The sequence below is a fragment of the Argentina silus genome (genome assembly GCF_951799395.1).
Source record: "Argentina silus genome assembly, chromosome: X".
NCBI classification, from domain to species: Eukaryota; Metazoa; Chordata; class Actinopteri; order Argentiniformes; family Argentinidae; genus Argentina; species Argentina silus.
This window is the reverse complement of record NC_139653.1, coordinates 43,332,772-43,348,271: the sequence shown is the minus strand read 5'-3', so window position 1 is coordinate 43,348,271 and position 15,500 is coordinate 43,332,772.

Sequence of the window (15,500 nt, the reverse complement as noted above, 5' to 3'; positions counted from 1 at the left end):
ATCGAAATGTGGATAAAATTAAGGGGTCTTAATACTTTACAAATGCACTGTATGTCAAGAAAGCATTAATGAATGATAACCTCAAAGTGCCTCACACAATGAAGGTGCTTGTTGTTCTATGCAGCCTGTGAGAAGTGACTGCAGGGCTTCACAGCGTCTTCTTGAGGTTAGTTTGAGGTTAACTTATGTTATTATCATTTCCCTAAACTATATCAAGTGGATTCATGAGACCCTACAGGTACAGGTCCATGTATTTAGATATACAGTATGTGATACAGTCAGGGGAGGCTGGTGGAGGCAGAAATCGGAGGACAGGCTCATTATAATGATTTTTTCCACCACCAGCCTCCTCTGGATACAGTAAATATGACTATGGCTTAAATTCAATCCATTGCAGATAGCCAGGGAAGACAAAAACATGGTTCTTCTTGCAAAGACAATGTGTGAATTTTTGATTGGCTCCCCCACGTCAGCCACAGGCTTTGTTGTCATCCTTTATCATCTTAAAGAATACTTATCTAGGCGTACAGAACACACTATCCTTTCCATCCTTGTGCAGGCAGTTGAGTTTTTAATCTAACATTTCAGCCTGAATTATTTGTTCACTTTCCCCTGTAACATGTACAGTAGTTGTCACATCCGCTGGCTGATTGGCTCAGTCAGGGGAGGGTTGGAATCAGGTGGGTCATCAGCTGCTGTCGTCTCGGTGCATCAGTTTCGGATGCCGTCACGTGAGTCCAACAAACCCAAGCTAATTTTATGACCTCATTACGATGTTAGATACTGCAAAAATAAAGACAAGTGTGTCACAAGTTGCATCCTTTGATTGGTCAACATAAGAGCACTTCTACATAGGGAGCAAGTGATGGTGGTCATCTGTGGCTCAGCTGGTAGAGCATGGCACTAACAATGCTAAAGTTGTAGATTTGATTCCCGCCGGGACCATATATACAGAAAGATTTATGCACTCACTGCAAGTCGTTATGGATAAAAGAGTCAGCTAAATGGCATATATTATTATTACATTGATAGAATAGTATACAATGGAAAGAAAACATTATTATCTCTTACGGATATTTGCAGTGCAAACATACAGGCATCTTGGCAAACAAACAGACAAAGGCTGGACAATCACACATGTGGTCTCAGAAGCAGCATGAAGGAAGCCATGTGTAGAAGCCATCAGCGCTGGGCTGTGTCACTGTAAGCACTGTTAGTAGGTCCCGTCTGTCACCTGGCCATGGAAAAAGGGCAACTTTTACATTTTCCACCCAGTTAGCTCCTCTTCTGCCTGGCTAATGACAGTGATTTCCCCATTTCTCAGTCACTGCGCACTGCATGAAGACAACTGGCAGGCGGTATTTAGGTCCCAGGAATCAGAGTAAACACTAAAGTAACACTGAAATATGTAGAAATCAGAGCACGGGCTCATTGTAATGCATGGAATGGAACGGGGAATGGTATCAAGCGCGTGTGTTTGATACCGTTCCCTATTCCGTTCCATGCATCACAATGAGCCCATACTGGTGAGTATGTGAGAGGGTTATTCATTTTGTATCCCTTGCAGTATGTTCGGCCTAACCCAACGGAGGGTGTCCCTACCCGCGTAGCATCGAGGGGCCAAACAAGGCAAGCTGACAGCATTGGCTGTAGACCTGATGATGATGCTACATGGCAGTGAAGACAATGTTTCACGGCGCCATTAAATTGGCAGGAAAATCCTATATTTGTCCCAGAGAGGGTTTAGAGATCCCAACACTATAAGCTTCTCAGCTGTTGTCAGATGTTTTGGGGGATTTTAATTTCATGTCAGCTAATCCAGAGCCCGACATGAAAAATCCCACGAAACAACAGCAGGGACATAGATCAAGTGAGTCAACACACACACACACACACACACACACACACACACACACACACACACACACACACACATACACACACACAGCTCACATGAAGATGAGCCTTCTGAGTCAGCTGGTCTGAAGGATTGAGCTGTAACTGATGTGAGAAGTGTGGGGGATTCTCATTCATTTACACGTGTGCTTATATGTGTGTGTGTGTGTGTGTGTGTGTGTGTGTGTGTGTGTGTGTGTGTGTGTGTGTGTGTGTGTGTGTGTGTGTGTGTGTGTGTGTGTGTGTGTGTGTGTGTGTGTGTGTGTGTGTGTGTGTGTGTGTGTGTATGTACGCGTGTGTGATAGAGTTTAGAGTGGCAAAAGTTAAGTCCCTAAATGTTGCTAATGAGAAGCAAATTCACAAATTCTTGAAAAGAAAAACTTAATTTGCTTGTTGCTGTATCCCTAATTTACTTAAGTTATGAGTTATCAAGTGGTTCAGTTGTTTGCCCTCTGCAAATACTCCCCCCCCCCCCCCCCCCCCCCCCCCCAATACAAAGTGTAGATAGAATCCACAATTCAGTAACATTATGTAATATAAAGGGTCACGGCTCTATAATGAGGAGGATGGGTACTTCCTCAAAAGATCCAGCACTTGAATGATGGTGGAGGTAGTTTATCATTCCCCTAAGATGAGGCATAGAGCGCACTATTTGATGTCAAGAGTGATCCATTGGGCCTGGGTGTCTCCCATCCCCAGTGTTATTACACTGATAAATGAAGAGACCATACCCTGTGGCCAGGCCTCTGCTGCAGTTAAGGGAGTGCTTCAGCTCAGTGAAGTTTCCTTTGTTGCTGAATGGATGCTTGTATGTCTTGGGTTATTGCTGTTTTTCCTACATGTTTCTTTATTTTCTGTTATCCTGGCCTCGCAGACCGCTTACATACAATGCGGTGAATATTTGCTTGTGACTCCCTCTACTGTACTCTAGCTGGAAGCTTGAGGTAGGTCTAATTATGATGAATAAAATAATAATAAAATAATAATAAAATAATGGCATTTAAGGTGAGGTGTTTTTGTGCTAGTAGTCCCAAGAGGCACATCGGCCTTGATTCACATCGTCTCGGTAGTGCTTGCAATGATGAAAGACTGTTTCATCATTGAAAGTCAATTAAATCATCAGTGTATGAATAAGAAATTGGAAAGCTTGCGTCTTGTAAAGCAAATTTTCCCTCTACAAGCATTGCAATGTATACCGTGTAGCCATCAGGGACATCCGGTCTCAAACTGCTGCCTCTTCTTTCCTGACAGCATAACATGTATTTACCAGGGGAGGCTGGTGGAGGTTTGATACCATCCCATGCATTACAATGAGCCTGTCCTCTGATTTCTACCTCCACCAGCCTCCCCTGTCACAGGCTTATGGAAGGGCAGATGCTGTTTCCCTTCCAAGTGCGAGGTGCTGTGTCATTGCGATGTGACAACTGGTATGTACCCTACATGTTTAGTGACTGACAGTGTGAAACAAGAGAATTTGACCTTGGAGATGTTAGTCCAATAAGGTCAACCTCCTGATGAGCATGGTTTGATCTTTTTCCCCACCTCCCTTTCTCCTCCCTTTCCTTTCCTCCCATTCTTCTTTTGTCTTCCCTCTCATTTTCTCCCTCTTCATCTCTCTCAACACCTCTCTTGTAAGGTTAGAGAGAAACAGAGACAGAGAGAGAGACAGAGACAGAGACAGAGAGAGAGACAGAGAGAGAGACAGAGAGAGAGACAGAGACAGAGAGAGAGACAGAGACAGAGAGAGAGACAGAGAGAGACAGAGACAGAGACAGAGACAGAGACAGAGAGACAGAGAGAGACAGAGAGAGAGAGAGAGAGAGAGAGAGAGACAGAGACAGAGAGAGAGACAGAGACAGAGAGAGAGAGAGAGAGACAGAGAGAGAGAGAGAGAGAGAGAGACAGAGACAGAGAGAGAGACAGAGACAGAGACAGAGAGAGAGAGAGAGAGACAGAGAGAGAGACAGAGACAGAGACAGAGACAGAGACAGAGACAGAGACAGAGACAGAGACAGAGACAGAGAGACAGAGAGAGACAGAGACAGAGACAGAGACAGAGAGACAGAGAGAGACAGAGAGAGAGAGAGAGAGAGAGAGACAGAGAGAGAGACAGAGACAGAGAGAGAGACAGAGAGAGAGAGAGAGAGAGAGAGACAGAGACAGAGAGAGAGACAGAGACAGAGACAGAGAGAGAGAGAGAGACAGAGAGAGAGACAGAGACAGAGAGAGAGACAGAGAGAGAGACAGAGACAGAGACAGAGAGAGAGACAGAGACAGAGACAGAGAGAGAGACAGAGAGAGAGACAGAGACAGAGAGAGAGACAGAGAAAGAGACAGAGACAGAGAGAGACAGAGACAGAACTGTGTACTCCTAGCTATTCCCAATTCTCTCCTCCAGAGTCACACAGGTGGGTCGACAGGTGGGTCGACAGTTGGGCTGACAGACCACATTCGCTGCAGGAACCCTCGGTGGGAACCATTATGAGATTTAAATTATTTCTGTGACAGATTACCACGGTAATCCTCACGGTTGGTCTTCTCACTTTACTGAGAACTTTTCAAGTCTAAACTTGACGACTTCGAATTTCAGCAGCAGTTTATGATGGTGTAAGCATTTTTTCTCTCCAAGCCTGACATATGGGTTTTAGCCTCAAACCTAATGTAACCTATATTCAGATAGGCTACGGTCTAAATCCATGGGATGTATTTCAGTGAAATTTTAATAGAAACCAGTTATATGGGCTTATCGTTGAAATGGGAGTTAACAATAGGGGGTCTAGTACCACGCAGCAGCACCCATGGGTAATACTGTGCTGTTTTAGGCGGGAATTGCCTGTCTAGAGAATTACTGGAGATATGGCTCACTTATTAAGATGTGGATAATTAGGCCCTACTGTTGTAGACTGAAAATCTTGCTACCTGAATCTATTCGTGTTGGCCTACTCATATGAGACTTTCCATTGCATCATTAGTCGGACTCTCTGAGAGATGAGATTCTGAGTTCCGAGATTATCATTTATCCCAAGCGAATACTTTTATACTTATACTTTTATACTAATACTTACATTCTAGTATACTTGAAGCTAAATATCCTCAAATATATTAAAGGATACTAAAATTACTCATCTTAAATTGTACTGAAGTTGTATTTAATATACTAAAATTGTAAATGATGTAGGTTTTTAGCACATGTATTTGATACCATTCTTCATTCCATTTCATGCATTACAGTGCTCTTATGTTGACCAATCAAAGGATGCAACTTGTGACACACTTGTCTTTATTTTTGCAGTATCTAACATCGTAATGAGGTCATAAATTAGCTTGGGTTTGTTGGACTCACGTGACGGCATCCGAAACTGATGCACCGAGACGACAGCAGCTGATGACCCACCTGATTCCAACCCTCCCCTGACTGAGCCAATCAGCCAGCGGATGTGACAACTACTGTACATGTTACAGGGGAAAGTGAACAAATAATTCAGGCTGAAATGTTAGATTAAAAACTCAACTGCCTGCACAAGGATGGAAAGGATAGTGTGTTCTGTACGCCTAGATAAGTATTCTTTAAGATGATAAAGGATGACAACAAAGCCTGTGGCTGATGTGGGGGAGCCAATCAAAAATTCACACATTCATTATTGCTTTGCAAGAAGAACCATGTTTTTGTCTTCCCTGGCTATCTATAATGGATTGAATTTAAGCCATAGTCATATTTACTGTATCCAGGGGAGGCTGGTGGCGGAAGAAATCATTATAATTAGCCTGTCCTCTGATTTCTGCCTCCACCAGCCTCCCCTGACTGTATCACATACTGTATATCTAAATACATGTACCTGTACCTATAGAGACTCATGAATCCACTTGATATAGTTAGGGAAATGATAATAACATAAGTTAACCTCAAACTTGTTGCTCAGTTTGACCATTTTTGAGAGGATACATTTTAAGCACTTGTCGTCAAGCGCCGACCACCGGCATTTCAATACCTGTTGCATGATGGGGATGAAATCTGTCAGCTGCTTGAGATTAAGAAGTCATTCTTTTGAGGCCTCCGCAGTTTTAAAAGCAAGACGCTGTGAAGCCCCGCAGTCACTTCTCACAGGCTGAATAGAACAACAAGCACCTTCATTGTGTGAGGCACTTTTCTTGACCAATCATGCATGTTTTCTTGACATACTGTGCACCTGAATCAGGAATTTCTGTACACTGTGGTAGGATATGAATCATTAAGCCTCGCAGTCAGAATTGCACTTCGTTGTCCAACTTAACTGCACACATGCACTGCCCCCGCTGAATTCTAGCCAGGTTCAATTTTGTAATCAAACAAGATTGTGTCTCCTTGTCCCAAACACTTGTCTCGGTGTTTGAGCCCCTGCCCCTTTGCCCCTGCCCCTTTGCCCCTGCCCCTTTGCCCCTGCCCCTTTGCCCTGCCACTCACAAAGTGCCCTCCTGGATGGTGTTGTTCACATTGCATTAACACAGCACCTGGCACTGGGAAGGGAAACAGCACTTACACAATTGAGCGATAGCAGGAATCCAAGTATACAAAACTGAAGGGTAGCACAATCCAGTCTCAAAATGAGCACTGCATCCAATTAATAACCACACATTTCAGTGGTGCAACTGGAATGCAATTGAAGGGCCAGGTTACCTAACATCCTATACCGTCTCTCAGGTACATTTGTTCAAATTCAAAAAATAATTTTAAAGAAGTATCGGATTACACAAGTATTACATTTTAGGTATACTAAAGTGCACATTTACGGACATGACAGTCAAGTATACTTTTTAAGTACACTAAAGTACACATTAAGGATATGACAATAAAAATACGAAAGTACAGATTCAATTACATGACAATCAAGTATAATTGTTGTAAGTATTCTAAAGTACAATTTAAAGTACATCTTACAGTACAACTTTATAAATACTAACTTAATATAGAATACTAAGTATACTTTGAGTTAATACACAGAAGTACAAAGTCAGTACAACTTTAGTGTACTTTAAGTAAGTATACAAAATCATGAATATATTTTTAGCATATTTAAAAAAAAAAAACTTTTTTACTTTGAATCTATTTTCAATACAGTTAAAGTTTACTCTTTTTCAGCTTGGGATAGGCCTACACCTTCAATAAAAGGAAAAGGAAAAGTCTTGTCGACTCGTGTTGTATAAACAATTTGACAGCCCATACAGTAGGTGCCAGAAGGATAAATCTGATTATTGACCATATTATCCATCAGTAAATGATTTATAGGCTATAGCCCCATCAGTGACTAGGATTATATTCATATATTATATTATAATATATAAATATTAAAAAGCAACGCCAATTATCTTTCTATCTATTTATTAATGCCAAATACTTAGATTTGTATTAGTCCTATATAGGAACCACAACTGTAGTGCTTAGTAACAAATAAACGAATGACAAAGGAGTTTCAACACCAACACCATCTGGTCTAGCCCCCATCGAATGCAGATGAACGCACTTGCTTGTCAAAGAAGAGCGCAGATGTAACAGATAGGCTGTGCCTGTTCAGTAATGACTCTGCCAGGGAAGTATTGTCGTGCTGAGCGGCGCATGGGTTAACTTCGTAGTTCCTGTGGAAGAATTATGAATATAACAAGGATGCGCAATGTTTTTGTGTGTTTTTTTCCCCGTTGAATTGACATCAAAACGGTGATTGCGGAAAACAGTTCAGATTGGACTCGATTGCGCCCTGCTGCCTATTGATTTGTTTGGGTCCGTCGCCTTTGTATGCCGATAGGCTATCATACATCTTTCTTTCTTTCGGCACAAATAAAATCTGCCACCTAAGGATAGTGTCATAAACGGCTTGAGCTAGTGTAAAAGCGTCACATGACCAATCAATCAATGTAAAATAAATAAGTACTTTGGAATGAGAGAGGACATTATATTTGGTGGGAGTTGGGCAAAAAGTGCAACTATTCGATTGGGCCGGCTGGATATGGGGCATTGAATGTCCAAAGTACGCATGGACTGCTCATTAGGAAAACGACCAACCAAGACAACTGTTGTACCTGTTTTATTTATAGTCTACAATACATGGCATATATATATGAGCAGGTTGTGTGAAGCAAGGTGTTTCAACTCCCTGTGCGACTGCATTGGGTATCGACTACGGATTTGATTTATCACTTTCGAAGACCAACTACCGCCCTCAAAGGTAAGTCTGGAACATAGGGTGATACATTCTAATCACATTCAGTGGGATTTAAACGATTTTTCATTATGATTGCCTGCACTCAATGTAGTTTATCATGCTTTCCCTCATGCACCTGTTGTTATTTGAATACGTTCATCAGACTATACGCTATTATGATTGGCCATTCGGTTGAGTGGAGATCATTTCGTCCCCCTCCAGTATAATGTTCGTTTTAGCCTTTTTGTTTGATGCATTTACATGTGTATTAGCCTACATCTTCAAACACACATCGAAGGGAATGTGGCTTTATTAGAATATGTGTCCTGACTCCTGAACATGTTTCAGTTCCAGCAATGTTTTTACCATTGTTATGATAGACTATTGATTATTCTAAACGATGAATTAATCGTTTATTATATCTTTGGACTTTGAATTAATGAAGAACAAGCGTTAATCACAAGACAGCGTCCATCGTCGCTTTTCGATCTTATGCCATGAACAGCCTATCAATTTTGAGCACAAGACAGAACACATTTATCAATACAAAAATATCAATTAAAATGGCATAACATTTTAATTATGCAGCGAATAATAGAGACTGATCATTATTAATCGAGTAGACTAGTATTTGATGAATATCATTTCTTCCCCGTCAACACTGACCCATTGTCATACTGATGAGTGTGTTAACAGTTCACAGGAAGTGCTTTTAGTGAGCTGTAATGTACTTGAGGTGTGAAGGACTGTTTTCTCAGATCTCATTAAAACACCTTGCCTCAGCAAATGGCTCTCCCGCGGGGCTGTGAGTCGTTCCGTAGCGCCGGACCAGGCACGCTGCTTAGCCGCGCCCGCGAGGGGACGCCAGCTTTTACGCGTGTCCAATGGCATGCCCCGCGTTTTTACATGTCACGGTAGGTCCCGCTTTTACGCACATCGCGCTCCAGCAGTATAGCTCTGTGAACTGCTGCTTTTTGTCGCGCTCGGTGCCGCGGCGCGCTCTGAACGCTGTCTGCCTAGAGTCGCACTGAGTGGTGGCGCAGCCGCAGAGGCAGTGCTGTGCTTGTCACTGACTTACTAATGAGTTTTGCAACCTGTCTTCTCATGTGGAGGAATGTTTGCTTGAGTTAGTGAGAGAGAGAGAGAGAGAGAGAGAGAGAGAGAGAGAGAGAACGAGAGAACGAGAACGAGTCAGGGAGTGAGAGAGCCACGACCTACTCTGCTCTCTGCTCAAATATTAACAACGGATTTCCGGGTACTGATGCTGCTGCTTTGGGAGAAACACACATTTTGGAGGCAGTCAGGCTCAGTCATCCAGGGACAGGCAGCCTGCTGCTGCTGCATTTAGGAGTTGCTCCTGTGCTGTCCGATGGAGGAGGAGGTCACAGAGCCACATCCTCGAACAGAGGAGCCAGAGGCAGAGGCAGACGGAGAGTTACCAGGCACCCCCTCCCAAAGGGAAGTGATGGAGAGCCCAGAGAAGGAACATGTGGTGCTGTACCCCACAGAGTACAATCAGTATGGGTAAGCAACAGCAGGGAGAGAAGACTGTTGGCTCTAGTCTTCTTCTGCTCGTCAGGGGAGGCTGGTGGAGGTAGAATCGAAGGACAGGCTCATTGTAATGCATGGAACGGAATAAGGAATGATAGAATTAGATTTCTACCTCCGGCAGCCTCCCCTGCTGTTCCTATACCATGTGCAGCAGGCTGGCAGGAAGGGTGGCTGTGAGATGCCTGCTCCTCTCTCTCACTATAGGAGGTGTTGTCTCACTGTGTTGGTAATGTTTGGCCGTCTTGCCACATAGTAGTTGTTGTGCAGAAGTTGCAGTGTGATATCAGTATCAGTTCAATTCTTAGCACACTTTGATGTAGTGTCTGTCCTTGGGGTGGGTTTGTATTGGTTTATCAGGGCTTATGTGGTTATAATTACAGATGTAAATGAAGTTTTTGGAATTTGTTGGAAGTTGGATTGGTTATGCCTTGTTTAAAGTGAAATTAAAACTGTGGTCCTCGCGGCAGACAATGACTGAATGTACTGTATGAGGTGTTCAGTGACTGTTGGCTCATGGTGCAACATGTACTTTACTTTACACAGGACATCTGTTATTAAGAAAATGCATCTTGTCAAAGTCCTATTGTATAATTTAGCACTGGAGAAAAATTTTAGTTGTTTTGGCAACTTTTTGACAAGTGTCTCCTCACTGCACCTTATGTTTGCTATAAACAGATAGATAGATAGATAGATAGATAGATAGATAGATAGATAGATAGATAGATAGATAGATAGATAGATAGATAGATAGATAGATAGATATAGATATAGATATAGATATAGATATAGATAGATAGATAGATAGATATAGATAGATAGATAGATAGGTAGATAGATAGATAGATAGATATAGATATAGATATAGATAGATAGATAGATATAGATATAGATAGATAGGTAGATAGATAGGTAGGTAGATAGATAGATAGATAGATAGATAGATAGATAGATAGATAGATAGATAGATAGATAGATAGATAGATAGATAGGTAGGTAGGTAGATAGATAGATAGATAGATAGATAGATAGATAGATAGATAGATAGATAGATAGATAGATAGATAGATAGATAGATAGGTAGAGAGAGAGAGAGAGAGAGAGAGAGAGAGAGAGAGAGAGAGAGAGAGAGAGAGAGAGAGAGAGAGAGAGAGAGAGAGAGAGAGAGAGAGAGAGAGAGAGAGAGAGAGAGAGAGAGAGAGAGAGAGAGAGAGAGAGAGAGAGAGAGAGATAGATAGATAGATAGATAGATAGATAGATAGATAGATAGATAGATAGATAGATAGATAGATAGATAGATAGATAGATAGATAGATAGATAGATAGATAGATAGATAGATAGATAGATAGATAGATAGATAGATAGATAGATGGAGAGAGAGAGAGAGCTGAGTGCCTATAGTATGTGATAGTGCTATCTCTACAGAAAGCTGAAGTTTAATGAAACAGTGGAACCTCTGATCTGATCAGTGGAAGAGGGAACACTACTCTAGAACAACATTGTCATTGAGGACATGTAGTACAGTTGGTCTTTAAAAAAACAGTGTTCTCCTTACAGGAATGTTCATTTTAAGGTAGGTAGATAGATAGATAGATAGATAGATAGATAGATAGAGAGATAGAGAGTTTATTTCAGTGTCACTCCACAATCATACATCAATTGACACTGCAAAAATACAGATTTAGAAATCACATTGTGGACCAATCAGAAAGAGTTTTGAGACACTGTAGTACTATAGTATAAATACAATACATCATCTGTACATCATTTGTATTGGATACAATACATGACATCATCTTCTTAACACATGTCTGCTGTGTACTTGGACTGCTGTGTACTTGGACTGCTGTGTACTTGGACTGCTGTGTACTTGCTTCTCAAAAGCACTTCTGAGAAAGTAAACACTGCTATCAATAAGCATTGGCCAGGTTATATGACCTCAGGTTAACTAGAATGGCGAGCGTCACACTTAAACTTAGTTATCATTTAAACTTCATTTGAGCTTTTATTGATTGATCAATCATCATTGTTTATGTGTGCAGGATCGATTAACACATCAATCCTTTCTGGGTGTGTGTATAGGCAGGGATGTCATAACTGGTGATTTTTTGATGCAGTGGGTTTTGACTTATGTCCTCCCTTGAGCAGCTGGAGTATGAATATTTAACACATCTGCAGTCTTAAACAAAGAGTAATAAAGTCAGTGTCGCTCTGTGCTACAGTCTGCTGCACTGTTACCTCAACATGAGGATCAACATAGGTACACGTACTGTATAACGGATATCGGTACACATTAATTACTGCCCCTGCGATTCGTTGTTGGTTTGGTGCGTATTCAGAGCATTGCAACTCAGCGGTCCAACTACATGGGCTAGATCACTTTTTGATGACTGAGGCGGAATCTCTCTGCTTGGGTGCATTATGTTTCACCTTTAGCGCTGATAGCGATTTTTGTTCATGTGGCCCTATGATTGGCTGTTGGTTTGGCGCTGTATCCAGAGCATCGCAACTCAGTCTACTGGGACAACCTAAATCAGCGGTCCAACTACATTGTAAAACGGGATATGCACTTGATGACGAGGTAACTGTCTTTTTGATGAGCAAGGCAGAATCTCTCTGCTTGGGTGTCCAGTGGGCGGGTGCATCATGTTCTGCTTTCTTGCATCCTATCAGTGCACTACTCCGGTGGCTTCTGAGTTGTGCTGTGAGGTTTGAGGGAATGAGAGAAATTGCCATCTGGTCTCCCGTCACGCAAGCATAGCGCTGTGGTCTTTTAGTCTGGCAGCAGTTTCGATTAGTCATGCCTGCCCTCGGGACACAGGATCGGTCTTCAGCTGTGCAGCAGGTTGCTTAGTCATGCCTTCCTTGTGGAAATGGGTTTTTTTGTCTTTAGTTGGGTACCAGGTTGCACAGTCATGCCTTCCCATAGGACCCATTTGGTCTTCAGCTGTGCAGCAGGTTGATTTGTCATGCCTGGCTTTTCCCCTTCTCTTCCTCAGGACATACTGTAGTGTGGTCCTCTGAGTGGCAACAGGTTCATTAGTCATGCCTATACCCTCTGGACATAGCTTCAGCCTACAATGAGACAATACTGTAGGTTGATTAGTCATGCCTATACCCTCTTGACATAGCTTCAGCCTACAATGAGACAATACTGTAGGTTGATTGGTCATGCATGCTGTCCCATTCCCATTCCATCAATACAGAGTTTTGGTCCACAATGAGTTGGAAGTTTGATTGGTTATGCCTTGTTCTCCCCTGACTTTTTTTATTAGTCATGCCTTTCTCTCTTAAAGGAAACTCCATAATACACTGTTTGATTGGGGTCTATTAAGTGGGTCGTAGCGCGTATCTTTCGAAATTCACACACACACACACACACACACACACACACACACACACACACACACACACACACACACACACACACAGAGACACACGCAGAGCCACACACACACACACACACACACACACAGACACACACACACAAACATGCACACATGCTGTATAACACAATGTCATTAGTTTAATTTATAGCTTTGCTGTAATTGGGTAATTGCCTTTGCTTGACTCTAATGATGCTTAGAAAAGTATGTTGGAAGAGTACTTTTAAAGGTTAATTTAAAGACACCATTAGTAGTGAGTGCAAGTTGGTTTTACCATTAAGTCAAACCTCTTTTTGCCCTTGCTAAAGTTTAGTTCTCAATTCGGTAATTTCAAGAGCTCACACTTCATCAGTATGATGATCTCTGATCTCCCTGTGAGTTTTCTATAAATAATATATGTATGGTGTTCTATTGGATTCAGATCCGGTGACTGGGAAGGCCACTGAAGAACACTGAACTCATTGTCATGTTGATGAAACCAGTTTGAGACGACTTTTGCTTTGTGACATGGTGCATTATCATGCTGGAAGTAGCCATTAGAAGATGGGTAAATTGTGGTCATGAAGGGATGCACATGGTCAGCAACCATACTCAAATAGGCTGTAGCATTCAAGTGATGATTGATTGGTATTAACGGGCCCAAATGTGCCAAGAAAACATTCCCCACACCATTACACCTCCTATATATATATATATATATATTATTTATAATAAAATATAATAATGTATATAAATAATACATAGATTTCTGGCAACAAAACATTGTTAATGTGTTGTAGAAGTAATTGTGCACACTGTATTCTGTCCTGATTTTAATAAGGTTTCTCTCCAAATTCATCTGCTTAGTCAAACTGAAGACTAACTCTCTTTGGGCTACAATATATATTAGCATACAATGCGAGCTATCTGCCAGTGTCTGTGTTTTTACGATCCATTAGACCTCCTTCTTTGAAATGAATAACATTACTTAAAGGTGCTACATCTTTAGAGGACCTCTGTAAATAACACAGCTGCAGTAAAGACCGTCTCCAAAGTGTCCAAGGCGCATGTTTTTACAGCACCCTCTGAGACTAGCCTGCACTCAGAAATATTGATGGTTGATCCAACAATTATATCTCAATATACTGGCTCTTTTACCAGCTTGTAAATCTCAAAGTGTGAAACACCAACCAACTCTGGTTTATATCCCTCCCGCCCTATCACAACTCTGGTTTATATCCCTCCCGCCCTATCACAACTCTGGTTTATATCCCTCCCGCCCTATCACAACTCTGGTTTATATCCCTCCCGCCCTATCACAACTCTGGTTTATATCCCTCCCGCCCTATCACAACTCGTGTAGCCTTGTTGAGAACTAGGAAAGCCTGGTGAAGTCCTTTGCAGAAAATCACTACAAAGGGGTGGAAACCCGTTTGAAATGAGTGACGCCTCGCCACACGTCAAACCAATCAAATACCTAATGCCTTCACCGACTAGATTTTGTGTATAGAGCGCACTTCTGGTAAAACAGAATTCTGTTTTTCCTTCAGGTTTTCTTCCATTTTCTTCAATGTTGCAAGCTAGCATCAAGCAACAACTCTCTGCGAAATAGTCCTGGAAAAGAATCTAGACGACAATTACAACAAGCAACCATCTATGGGCATGTGGGGGAGGGCTCTTTCAATGTAACATCCAATGAAATTGCGAGCACATTCTCCCATCTCTCCGTCCAGGTTCAATCCAAGCCAGATCAGCTAATCTAAAATTCTCCAGACCTACAAAGGAGGCGTGAGAACAACATCATTTGGAGGTATGGCTACCAAAGATTACAACTAGTGTATTGAAGTCACAAAATAGTTCAAACAAAAAGAGAAGATTTTTTTTTAATCTAGAATGGGTGCAGCCACCAACGTTGGCCAGTGGGTGCTAAAGTACTCCTGCAGTGTCTGCAGCCTCCTCACTACACCGGTGGGGTAGAAAACAGAGGACGGGCTCATTGTGATGCACGGAATAGAATAAGGATATTCAATATTCAATATTTTACAACTCATAGTCAGATGGTTCCTTAACTTGAAAGTAGTCTATGGGCCAGGTGAAACTGTCATCCATAGGCTACTACTTTCAGTGTAAGGAGCCATCTGACTATAAGGTGTAAAATAGTGAACTATCCCTTTAAGACCTTACTGTAATGTCTCAGCTCCCATGTCACATCCATGATGTGTACCTTTTTGTTTGGGTACACGTGTGTGTGTGTGTGTGTGTGTGTGTGTGTGTGTGTGTGTGTGTGTGTGTGTGTGTGTGTGTGTGTGTGTGTGTGTGTGTGTTTGTGTGTGTGTGTGTGCGTGTAGCTTTGCGTGCTGTGCTGTCTCCCACTGATGTTTGTCCAAACTGCCCCGCTGTTTGAACAGTACAGTAGCCCCACTCTGTGATCTCCCTTCGGGCGCAAATATGACCTCATGCCAGCCAGCCAGTTCAATCCAATCTATTTATTTATGTTACCTATTTAATCAGGTTAGT